At 42.8% G+C, this 13289-nt stretch overlaps 1 protein-coding gene across 8 annotated transcripts in view; it reads right to left on the bottom strand.

The window, feature by feature from the left end:
• COL6A3 (collagen type VI alpha 3 chain) overlaps positions 1-4727 on the bottom strand; it is a 138664-nt gene extending 133937 nt beyond the window's left edge. For 5 of the 8 annotated variants that reach the window (XM_073646690.1, XM_073646692.1, XM_073646693.1 and 2 more), the window contains exon 1: positions 4489-4727. The gene's annotated coding sequence lies outside the window, so the exon portion shown is untranslated. Of the gene's footprint in view, positions 1-4439 lie in introns of all 8 variants that reach the window. The other 3 variants (XM_073646691.1, XM_073646697.1, XM_073646698.1) reach the window with 2 other exon arrangements.
• Between the last annotated feature and the right edge of the window lie 8562 nt (positions 4728-13289).

Raw genomic sequence — 13289 nt, 5'->3', positions numbered from 1 at the left:
TCTTGCTCTTTTGACTGTCATACTTCATAGAGGCATAACAGAGAGGCGGACTTTCACTTTGGGGAAGGCAAGGCAGTGCACAATACATTCTGAGAAGTGAGGAAAAGAAGTTCCAGCATATATAGTGCTGATAGAATGCTGATGTAGAGGGACCGCCTACTCAGAGTGAATGGCAAGTTACAGAGCATGAGAATTTGGACAGGTCCTTGACTTATTTGACTGGAAAGTGCATAAATAGCAGTTATAACTTGTGGTAGATGGGAGCAGCAAAGACAAGTATACTTTAAAGGGGTTGTAATGAACTGGCTTATTGATGACATAACTTTAGGTTAGGTAGCTAATATCAGATTATTGGAGGTCTGACACCTGATCAGCTGTCATCAGTTGGATCTTATCAGTAAACAGCGCCGGCCATTCTGAAGTGCCGCAGCTCAGTTCATATTGAAGTGAATAGTAGCTGAGCTTCAGTACCTGGGAAAAGCCACTGCGCAGTGTACGGAGCCGTGATGCTCCAGCTCTGCCACTGGACCTGCAAACAGCCGATTGCTGAGCATGGCCACCGATCTGATAGCGATGACTTATCCAAAGGATAGGGCATCGATATGTCAGTACTGGACAACCCCTTTAATTATCACCTTCTGTTTATGCATAATGTTTTACAATGGCCACTGGCTCAGTTGCGTCCAGAAATTATCAGAGTTCTATGTTTAGAGTCCATACTTTTCTTCAAGGAGAAAGTCCAAAAAAAGACCTATATTGCAGCTCAGACAAGTATATAGCAGGTAAAAAAAATATTTTATTGTGTGTAATTTACGTATAATTTCACAAAATTCAGTAATGGTCAATAGTCTTGCTAGTGTATGTATCCACCCCAGCACTTACTGAGCACATTTCATACATGAGTAATATTTCTATCACCGCCTCCATCAGTGGCTCCGGTTATTTGCTTAATTTGTACTTTAGCTGTTCACATTGCAAAGTCTACGCTTTGCCAGATCCATGTGATGACATAAGCAGAGGAACGTTACTCTAGCATGGGTGCGGTCCTGTTGGCAGAAGCACCTGGTTTACATGGCTGAGCAAAAAAAGCCAATTTGGAAGGCGGGAATTTTAAAATATAACCAGTATAAATTCCATTTTATGGTCTGTAGTCAACTCATAAATCTACTTGTCCAATCTGAAATCTCACAATATCAGTAAATAAGGATCCACTGTTTGGCTAAACTACAGTTATACACTTTTGCAAAATCACATTATTGATGGCTAATCCTTAGGATAGATCATCGATATCAGATTTGTGAGGATCTGACCAACTTCTCTGGTTGATCTGCTGTATGAGAGGGTTTCTGCACCAGTGTGAATGATGCAGCCGCTTTAATATTTACATTGATCCTTCCACTTAGTAGCGACTGTGAATCGATTACAATAACCAGATTTACTAATGTAAGCAATACCCAGGGTGGTTTTCAAAGAGCTAATTGGATCTGATGTTGACAGAGAAGCAAGGAAATAATCCATGAATATAAGGGTATGTGCACATGGCGCCTTATAGACCCCGGAGTACCTGCATCATCTTTGCTATAGGTAGATGCTTCAGGAAAATGTCAGCAGTGCTTTTGCTAAAGCATCTTTTTTGACATCTTCCTAGACATCTTTTGCGGCATCTGCACCTCCGGCATCCGAAGATGAAGAATGGACAGGTCACTTCTTTTAGCTACTTTAAGGCTTTCGAAGCTTAAAGGGGTGGTCCAATACTAGGACAACCCCATCTTGAACTAAATATTTGGCTTTGATAAAATAAAAAAACCTATACTCACCTTCCGTGCCGGCGCTGTTCCAGCGGTGTTGGCACTCGCGGTCCCGGAGCTGGGGTGCGGTGGAATGACATGTGATGCCCGGCACCCAATCAGCGCTGTCCCCGCCTTCGTACAAAATTGAACATGAACAGACCGGATTTCCTCTTCATGTTCAAGACGTCTGAAGGTAGAGACAGTGACGCCAGCGCTGATTGGGTGTCGGGCTCACGTGTCACAACAACCGCACGAGAGCCCCGGGGAGAGCGAATGCCGAAACAGCAGGAAAGGAGCCAGCACGGGAGGTTTGTATAAGCTTTTTTATTTTATTCGGGGCCAAACATTTAGTTCAGGAAGGGGTTTTCCTTTTTGTGGACAATCCTTTTAAAGTGGTTAAAAGGAGTTACAAAAGACTGAACATATGCACAGCAAGTCGTTTTGACATTGCTGTGCATATGTTCATTCTTTTTCTCATTTTTAAGTGGCTTCCTGGCAAAATCCATCTGAAAACGACGATGGGTGCACATACCCTAAATTACACATTTTACCTTACATTGACAAAAGTTTCTACTACTACACTGCAGGAAACATCATTTAGGAATATGCACAATTAACCTTTCTTATGTGACCAATTCCATAAATGATTTATAAAATCACGAATCTTCTGGATATATATGTCAAGTTCAATTCAGATCCAGCGGTACCAAAATCTGATCCCACCAATGCAAATCAACTTATCAATTTTCTTAGACAATTGGGATCAATAAAACAGTGCCATCAGGCGTTGGGCGGATGAGGGTAACTCAGAGGTAGAAGACATGTCCTAGTTCTTCTAATGAAAATTGTGTTAATTAGTACAATAAAATGCATACAATGCTGATCCATGGCTTTTACAATGAGAAGTGCACTAATAGGTTTTCTGCCAGAAGAGGAGCTAGAGTTGGTTGCCATATGAGGTAGCAGACTAGTTAGACACACCCCGATGCATAACGTATGAATAGTAATGTAAGGGTGTGTCCCATGGGGCCATAAAACCTTTTATTACCAGTGATCACCATATAGTATGTCTATGAGGAGCTGGGTTACTTTCATTGATGCTAAAAGTAAGTTAACGTGAACTTACAGAAATAAAACCAGATCGTAAGAAATAGTACTGCCATACTGTGTCATACCAGAACTCAAAGAAACAGAGAAATTGCAGATATAGATATCTATCCAAACCAACGTTCCCCAATTAGTTGAGTATGAGCCACATGTAGCTCTCAGACCCTACAAGCGGCTCCCGACGGTGGCATTTCTACGACTTGGCACGAAGGTGAAAGCTTTTACGCCCAGATAACACACATATGACTTGCCTATATGTTAAATATGCTTTTACTACTTAATATTCAGCATGGCTCACCACCTGCTAAGGGAAATTAGTTCATGAACAACAAAAGGTTGGGGACCCCCCGATGTAGAAAACCAGAATATACATCTATAAAGTTATAGTGATGGATCTCATACCTCACAGTATACTGATGGGTATAATTATGTGGACTTGAGGTAGGCAGTTTGTGGCTCACCAATTACTGTAAAAGTATAAGTTTCAGCAAATACTACATATATCAGTCACTTAGGCACTGGTGAAAATTGCAGTCCAGTAGTATGGTGAACCATAAACTGCCCAAAAGTGGTTTGTTATGTGATATATCAAAATAGAGGTAAAAGTGACTGTAAGGAACAATGTAAATGTGTAAATATGTAACACAAAGACGACCACAAGAATGTAAAGATAGAAAAACAACAAAAACACCATAATAACACAATGGCCAGGAACAAAAACTGTTGAGCATAAAACACATAAAGTAAAACACCACCGAATAACAAGAAACACATAAAACATCTCCACGTAATTAAGAAATGGAACAAGAAACGTCTAACAGCCAACAAATAAGGTAATCAAGTATCCAGCCATTCATTTGACCATACACACACAGAATAATGAGAAAATACTAATTTATATTGGATTTGAAATCCTACAAAAGTGATTCCTAGAAGACCCGTCACACCCACATGGTAATGAGGAGCTAGGAGAAGCCAGCGTTCACATCTGTCTCCAGACTTTCTCCCTTCTCCGGGGCTCTGCATCTTGTCACTGTTAACTCATTGCATGGGGGATAACAAAAAATAACAAAAAATAAGTTTCCTTTGTCCCAATGTAACAATATATCAGATGGAAAGGTCCACTACATTTGTGCACCAGCCACATTGAGTCTCAATATATTGAATCTATATCTAATCAAACATCATCTATCCTTTCTTTTACGATTTGCAATACTATTTCACTTCTTTCCTGAGTTTTGTATTGTTTTTCGCTATTATTAGTCTGCAATTCTGCACCCAACCGCCTCTCATTCCCTGCGCTGCACTGACTATCTCTCCCACAGTGTAAGTACAGTAGCAGCATCCAGTAGTGTCAGTCACTGACAGCTGCAGATGTATCAGGGCTGCACCAATGCATTAGGTTTACCTGCAAGTCCCATCTAATTACACATATACTGTGATCGAAGGACGACTTGACAAACACAGCTCTGCAATATGCATTTTCTATATCTCTGCTAAGAGTGCATGCATCCAGTGCTAGGAATATACATATGATCTCACATAGGTATAGGCTGTATTATTTAAGTTAGAAGCGTCCTTCCTTCCATACCCCTGAGCTGAAACGATAGAAGATAACTTGTCAGCTTCACACGCGTGTGCCAGTCATGTTCTTCAGGCAGGATCCCTCTGATGCTCTGCAGGGCAGAGTAGTTCCTTTTCTCCTATGGGGATAATGGGGAAGATAGTAGTGAGGCGTCCAGCTGCAGAGAATGAAGGAAGCAGCAAAGGACTGAAAGAGGGAAATTCAGTCCCCCACAATCCCTGCCCAAATGAGAAGCAGTTCAAGATACCCTCCCTCTCCCCCCTCCGAACCTGCCCTCTCCCCCCTTCCCTCCAAACCTATCCCCCTCTTCAAACTGTTCCCATCTGGCTCCTATCACTGACTGATGTCATTGCTTTATGTTTAACCCTAAAAACCGCTCTGGAACTTATGTATCATAACCACCTCCAAATCCCCTGAAATGAAGCAAAACCCAGGTAGTCTGTTCTGGACAAAATTATTCATGGGCAGAGTGGAAATAAACAGCCCAGCCTGGAGAATATGTAGTAACATACTGCAAATAGGGTCTGCAAATGAAACGTGACGGTAAGAGAGACGCTATGTCAAATGTCCATGATAAAAACAAGAACCGAGGTTCTACGGAGAAAAAAATTCCCGTCCATTTAACATTAAAGTATTTTTACTGCTCATCAATAGACACTTCAATGTTGGAGGGAGATAAGCAGTTATCTGTCCGATAAGCGGGGCATAAAGTGCGTCTCCCAGCCCCCTCTTCTCTCATTTTACAGTCACTGTCTTCCTTTAGTGTGAATGAGCCGAAATTATCCAGAAGGAAGTTCACAGAACTTGGCAGCTACAATACTTCTTTGCACATCTTAGCTACTAATGTGAAAAAGAAAAAAAAATGTTGTGCAAATGCGCAAAAGAGTAATATATGAACTTCTAGGAACTTTAATAAACACATATGTTCAGAAAAGAAACACATCTTTAGTTAAAGGGGTACTCCTACATTAAACAGTTGTGACATATCCCTAATCTCTGGTCTTCATTGTTTTACTGCTTCATCCCTTAATGTACATAAAAGGGAAACAGTCTGCAGGTTTTTGCTACCACATCTGAGAGCAGCATGATGTAGATGCATAAACCCTGATTCCAGCGATGTATCACTTACTGGGCTGCTTGCTGCAGTTTTGATTAAAAACTGTTTTCCAGTTCACTGAATGCTGATGTCTGTTTAATCCCACAATTGATTGGCAGCTTTCTGTGTACACTGTGCATAGGCAGAAAGCTACCAATCATTGTTGGGGGTAGGGTTTTACAGAGCTCATGAATATGGAGGACTACATGGTAGCAGGTTTACTAGTGCTCTATTGATAATCTCCTGCTGATAAAACTGTGATTTTATCAAAATTATACCAAGCAGCCCAGTAAGTAACACATCACTGGAATCAAGGTCTCTGCCCCTACATTGTGCTGCTCTCAAATTAGATAGTAAAATCTGGTGACAGACTTCCTTTAAAGTATTTGACATTTGGCAGTCTATATTAACGCAAAACGCGCGTCGGCCTTCTGTCACCCGCCTGCCTCCCTCTCCTTTTCATCACCAGTGTATATAATTGTTAGGTGTCTGCCTTTTTTCTTTTGTCCCCTTTCCCCCTTGGTCCAGTTTCCAGCGCCTATTTGGGACGCCACTGGGTTTATGATTCTTGCTTACATTATGGATAATACTGCTGGTAATTTGGGCCATGAGGCTCTAGGGTATAGTGCAATAGGGATGTAACTATTTGAGGCCACTGGGCATATTGCAATACTGATTTTTGACATAATACATATAGAGCAATGACCTATGAATTGTACCTTGATATGCTACTCTGTTATCTTATCATTAACTTTGTACATCTATACACCTTCTGGTGAATTTCCTCTTACCTGTCCATATATTACTATGTGGTCGTGTGATATCTTTTAATAAAATGTTCTTATTTGTTATCACCATTTTTCAGCTTTTTCTCCGTTTATTCAGTTTCCTTTAAAGTATGCATGCTTGAACTTAAGGCACCAAACGCATTAAATGGTTGACAAATCCTGTCCGAATCGACAAGAATGGCCGACTGTTATCTAATGTGTATGGTGCATTGCGATTCTTCCCGACAGATGATGTCCAGGGTGAGAAGGATCTGTCCTGGATCTGGCCTGTTGAATTTCATTGGCCGATCCCTTTGTTCAGAGCTGCTGCACAGGAGTCTGGCCATGGCTCTCTTGTAGAGAACACAAGGAAGCTTGGCCAAGTTGAGCTTTCATGTCTATTGTGGATTTGGGAGAGATATCTGCTGGCTGCCAGTTATCCAATAAGTATGGGAGCCTTTAGCCGAGTGAGTTTGTGTTTGAAATAAGAAAAGGGGAGAAAGCTGTTATCAGAGCAGCGTATCTCCAATGAGAACAAAGGATTGAACATGTTGAAATCCATCAGCCTGGTCCTAAAGTCTGTGCACTAATACTATACAGAATACATAGTCAACTTGTCCCACTGAGATCAGTAGGTTAACGCGATATTAACCTAATGTGTATGGTTATCTTATGGTTCATGGAGCAACATTTTAGTGTTACAATTCTTCAATTAAAAAGTTTTTAGCCCAGCTCTTTGTGACCATGTTGTGCCCTCTGGTATATTTTGCTGATCAGTGTTAGGGTTCATGCACATAGGCGTATCTTCTATTCGAGTGCGATCCGACAAAACATCGGATCGCACTCGGACCAATGTTAGTCTAGACTTTGCCTGTCCGAGGAAAAAATTGCTGCGTACCCGAATTTGATCCGATATTCAGGTGGCACTCAGCCATGCAGGTGTGTGTGGAAATCATCGGACTGCAGTCGGATAACATCTGAGTGCAGTCTGATCTCCATGAATTGGCAGAATGGAGAAGATGGAGACATTTTTTTCCCACCCAAGAGAATCGGATCACGCTGTGACCTCAGAGTTTGATCAGAGTGTGATTTGCATAATCGGCCCAATTCTCTCGGATGAGAGTGTAGCACCCCTGAGTGTTCAGTCGCCACAGGGGTACACCTCAGTAGAGGTGTGGTATCTCCTCTTCCAGGTAAGGATGGAGCATCTCTCAGGACCCCACTTCACCACTCAACACTACACCACTCCTGTCCTGAAGGGGGACTAAATGCACCAGGGTGCTGCCCCGGCCCGAGATAGAGGAGATGGGGGGAACCAAAGATAGGGGGAACCATGTAGTGGGTGAGGGTGGAGGACACACTTTTAGGAGACACTTATTCTTTCATATTTAATCTACGGCCATCTTAAGTTCAAGGTCCTTTGATTGTGATCTTCGTCAGTGATTGTGGTCTTCCTCTCTGACTGCGGACACCCGCCAGAGTTCAGCAAAAGTCTGCAACCGACCAAAGATACATGGTCCTCGTTCTCTGGCCTTGAGGCGAGGAGCGGGTCAGAGTTAACCACCGTCTCTACCCGGTCAAGGTCTTTACCTAAGAAGGCCTGGAGGGGAGCAGAGGAGATAGGCTCCACAGGCAAAAGGATCCCAGGGGGATGCGGACGGAGCGGCCTACTCCACCAGTATTCTCTATTCTGGCCTAGTCAGAGGGACTCCTGCTGCAAGAGGGGTGACCGGCCCCCGATATCTGACTTTGTCACTTCACGTCTCAGTCAGAAAAGCCCGGAGGCTTAGTGGATCCCAGAGGGATATGGACGGAGCGGCCTACGCCACCTGTACCTCTCTACCTGCGTTTATCCAGTGAGACCCGGCCTTACACCTAGTTCTATCCACACAAACAGTCAGGAGAAGACTTAGTGGGGAGAACTCACCAAGGAGAGGAACACACACCAGAGGGGTCTCGACAGGTGCTCCTGATCTACCTGGAAAGTGCTGGACCCCCTTCCTGGTGGCCGCAGTACGCCGTGAGTAGCGGAGAGAAGCTTTGCGGCTAAAGTTCATCTGAATGTGAGTAAAAACCCTGGATGACTTCACACCCCGCTTCAGCCTGTTATTTCCTGTGCGGCACTGCACCCACCATCCTTCCTTACACTGCCCTGAGGCCTGCTCCGCCTGCGAGGAGCTGTTCGATCTAAGCTGCCTGTAACACCAGCCTCAGTGGACTGAAACAGCGCTGGTGTCCATCACCGGGAACCGTAGGTGGCGTAGTCGGAAAATACCACTCTTACTTGAAAGCTCATTAAATCTTTTATGTGACCGCCCTGGGCACGGACCGGGTCCGGGCCACGACTGCCTCCCCCGCTACCCCTTACACCGACCCGACTCTGAGTAACCCCATCTCCCAGGGAGGGCTGAGAGCGTCACAAGAGTATACATGGTCATCTGCATCCATCCTTACGCTACGTTCCCACAATGAGCTTTTGGTGAGTTTTTGATGTTGCAGATTTTCTGCACCGTTTCTGCATCCATTAAGTAAAATAGGTTACTTCTCTTTTTTTCAAAAATACGGAGCGTAAAAACTCACCAAAAACTCATCATGGGAACACAGCCTTAACGTGCTTGATTAACTCGTTTGAAGTGATTTGGTCACTAGGACAACTTTGTTTTCCAGTAATAATCTATGTATCTTCCCTCGCTCTTAAGATGCCCATATATTTTGGTTAGTGGTTCTCCTGACAGCTACCTCTCCTATATGCTAACATGTGTTTTCAATAAGCTGAGCAGAGCGGACTTTAGCTGGACATCTCTGGCGGTAGCTTTTCTCCTCTTGAAACAAAAACTAAAGGATCAACTTTATAATTTAAATATTGTTTTACAGGAGATGTGTCATCAGAAAATGACCTGTTGTTTAAAGAGCACCTTTTACCATGTTTTTCATGTAACTTATGATAAAGGGGCTGAAGAGCTTTATAAAACATACTTTTTATTTCTTTATTTCTCCTCTCCATTGCAGAGATATTTACTTCTAGAGATTAGACTGCCTGGGATCATGCAAGGATTGCTTTAAGTCATGTATGGCTTTAAAATGTTTGTTTATTTCTGCAAAATAAAGTCTAGAGAGAAATCCAGCTTTGGCAGTACTGAAAAATGTATCACAATAAGGCCTCATTCAGAAATCATATGCCAAAATCGGTCATTTTCCTGAGAGTTTGGTCAGTATTTCATTTTTTACCATCAGAGTTTGGTCAAAGTTTCATCAGTTTTTCTTGGATGAAAAAGAAAAATTGGTGGAGGTTTCTCAAGTTTCTCCTATAAAATATTATGTAAAGAGCAGACAGTACACAGGTGGCATCTGGCCCTCTGGCTGTTCCATTCTGGTACGTTGATCGAGAAGGCCAAGGGGCTGAAAACAATGGCCCACAGGCAGCGCCATGCCCTTTCCCATCAGCCGTCGACTCTGTCTTCTACCAATCATTGTGCGCGACTGAGACAGTAGATGAGATGACATCACAACATCGCGTCTGCTGTGCAGAGAGTCAGGCTATGTTGGGGCTCACATTGTATATAGGGGGACAGTGTGAGCTCATACTCTACATTGTGGGGCTATGTGGGGTTTCATACTGTATAAAGGGGGCTATGTGGGGCTCATACTGTATATAGAGGGTTATGTGTAGATTCATACTGTATATAGGGGACTGTGTTGGCTTTCATACTGTATATAGGGGACAGTGTAGGGGCTCATACTGTATATAGGGAACAGTGTAGAGGCTCATACTGTATATAGGGGATATTGTAGGGGCTCATACCATATGTAAGGGTTGTCTGTGGACTCATACTGTACATAGGGGGTGTCAGCACACTTAATTCTGTCAATATTAAGTCATACAATTAATATAGAATAATAATTATAATTAATATGTTGTTAATATTGAGAAGAATTAATTTTTCCAGCCCTCCACAACAGTCACAGTCCCTCATCTGGCCCTTTGGGAAAATGAATTGCCCATCACTGCTTTATAATATGTACAAAATGTATAAATTCACGGATTGAAGTTGTGCAATAAAAACGGATGTCTGAATGATTCCTAAGGCTAGGTACACACTTGCATGCTTTACTATTTTTTCGGATAAAAGGATGGCCATGAAAATGCTGCTTATAACAGCTGTGCTTTGCCTGAATGAAACTGAATATTGGGTTTCCATTAGAGATGAGAGTTCTTTCTGACATGAAAGGAAAAATGTTAACATTTTTTACTTTTGAAATAAAGTGTCGCACAAGTAAACTATGGTATGATTTCCATTGTTTATAAAAGCAGGAGGTTCTGCACACACTTCACAGTCGTATAGTACAGTATGCCATCGTTTCATTACCTGCACCTCCATCATACCTTGTGTCACACGCTGTATCTGCTGCAGCAGTGGTGACACATGTGTTCCTCTATTTAAATCTTAAATCACAGGTTTGACAATTAAAATAAAACATCAGCATCTGCACTTCCTTCTAACTGCTAGTTGAAGTTGTTTATCACCATAGTTCACATCTAACATAGACATAAAATAGTCGCAGATTTGAATTTATAACTAAAAAAAAAGAATCATTGTAAATAAGAATGAGCAGCATACCAATGTAAACCAATGAATTCGTCCAGAGGAAATTCAAAGAATACCCCACCTAAAGAATTTCTGGGTAAGCACTTAACAAGAATTTAAATACATATCCCAGTGGGTCATCTTGTCAGGCACACTTAGTGGGAAGACCATAAACTAAGTGCGCTGGTTACAGTTCTGTCTCTTCTAAATTATCTAATAGCTTTCCATACGTAATTCATGATGATACTACTAGAAGAAATGTAGAATGTAATTGTACATCCATGGCAGAAATCAGAGTTTAAGCCATGGATGTTGATCCAGTCGATCTACATTCAGGATCAGGAGGTAAAAACTTGCTCTTTAGGACAGAAATGATCGTGAATTATGGTTGTACCAAAACTCCATTCTCTTTATACTTTTCCATCCCTCAGTTAAACCTAATAGACATTGTCTTTTTTCAACCATACTAAGTAAGTACTCCTGCTGCATTTTCTTTACAAGATCCATGGCAGGTCAGACGAAGACAAAGACGACCAGTGTGAGCATAGCCTAAATCAGAGGATACATTTCTTCTTGATCATTCACACCTTTATTACGACTTCCAATTACAGTCTACTGCTACTTATTCTTGTAAAGAGGGTGAAATGTGAAATCTCTATTTCTTTGATACCTGTGAACTACCCATGTATTGTTTGTTGTTGCATGCCCCTTTAACATCCTTTAGTGGCTAAAGTTTAATGAGGGAGCAGTCATATGTTACTGAATATGCCTTGTTAAGCAGGTGTCACCAATACAAAGGATATAAACAGAAGTTAGCCTATGGTTTTAGCCACATGGTGTGCCAAGGGAATCTGCTGGTTAAAGCCCTTGACTTGTAGGTCCTGGTGAGCAATCTCAAGCAGCACTAGTCTGGAATTGCTGGAGTCTTGGTGTCAGAGAAGAGGGCACCAGACCTAAATGATATAGTGAGACAATGCTCACGTGAAAGAGCAAACTGGTCTCTCAATAGAGGGGAACTTTTCGGTTGTAGAAATGGTAGACCAGAGCTTAGGAGACATAATGGTGAGACTTGTATGGAGCTATTGGAGAGGGGTGGCATTGGTAGAGCACTTAATGGGGTCTAAGTGGAAAGCTGCCTGTCACGCAAGGTGTGGGAAAGACTAAGTGCAACACAAAAGGAAGAGGGAAAGGGAGCCCAGACTCTAGGGAAAGGGGGGAGTGTAGACCTCCTAGGCTTATCTAGTTTCACCCTGTCTCCACTAACGTATTGGTTTCTCACCAATCGCCGCACGTGTACCTCACCCTGTCTTTCCCTGGCGTTAGGCTCAAGCTATGGAAGGGAGTGGATGAGCACTAGTCGATCCCCACTGAACACTAAAGACAACAAGGGGGACAAACAAGGGAAAATCGCTTAACTTTAGTCGACTCCAGACAAATGCGCACACGTCCTCTAGCACCAGAAAGGAATAAGTACTGCTCTTGCGCAAGCCTTCACAAGGGGTAATGAATATCTCCGGCACCTCCCTCTGGCACACAGCAGGTATTTATACACCAAGGCCAGGGTGTTAATTAGCCAGAGGAAGGTAGCTGCTGGGTCCTAGAGATACAGCTTTTAAGAAATTGTCTGTAATGCCAAACGAAGAGATCTCCTGCAACCAACTGCACTGTGACTGTCTGTCACTTCTGACACACCCATGACAGTATCCCCCCATCTCTATGAGTGGCCTCCAGACACTCAGGACCGGGTTTCTCAGGATAAGAGGTGTGAAATGAACGAACCAACCTGGGAGCATTCATCTCTGATGCTGAAACCAACATCCTCTCCTCTGGACCAAAGCCCTTCTAGTGCACCAAGTATTGTAGAGAACGACGTTGGAGAAGAGAATCTACAATCCTCAAAATCTGGAACTCCAGATTACCATCAACCATTACTGGGGCCGGTGGTAGAGGTGAGGGCTCAAGGGGTTCCACATACTTCTTGAGTAAGGACCTGTGGAACACGTTGTGGACCTTAAGGGCCCGAGGAAGTTCAAGACGAAACGCTGCTGGGTTAATGACGGCGGTTATTTTATAGAGACCAATAAACCTAGGTCTCAGCTTCCAAAAAGGAACTTTCAATCTTACATTCCTGGTAGACAAAGTCATTCACATTCAGGTTCCGACCTGGCAAGCGTTTTCTGTCAGCCATACGTTTATACCTGTCTCCCATGATCTTTAAATTACTCAGAACACCCTGCCATACTGAGGAGAGTAACGAAGCAAACCGTTCCTCCTCAGGAACTCCTGAAGCTCCCCCTCCACTAAAGGTACCAAACTGTGGGTGATAACCGTATGCACCGAAAAACGGTGACCTGCTAG

This window comes from Phyllobates terribilis, unplaced genomic scaffold, assembly GCF_046119375.1.
Source record: "Phyllobates terribilis strain yellow unplaced genomic scaffold, ASM4611937v1 Scaffold_9__5_contigs__length_417890890, whole genome shotgun sequence".
Lineage (NCBI taxonomy): Eukaryota > Metazoa > Chordata > Amphibia > Anura > Dendrobatidae > Phyllobates > Phyllobates terribilis.
This window is presented reverse-complemented; position numbering and strand designations above follow the sequence as displayed.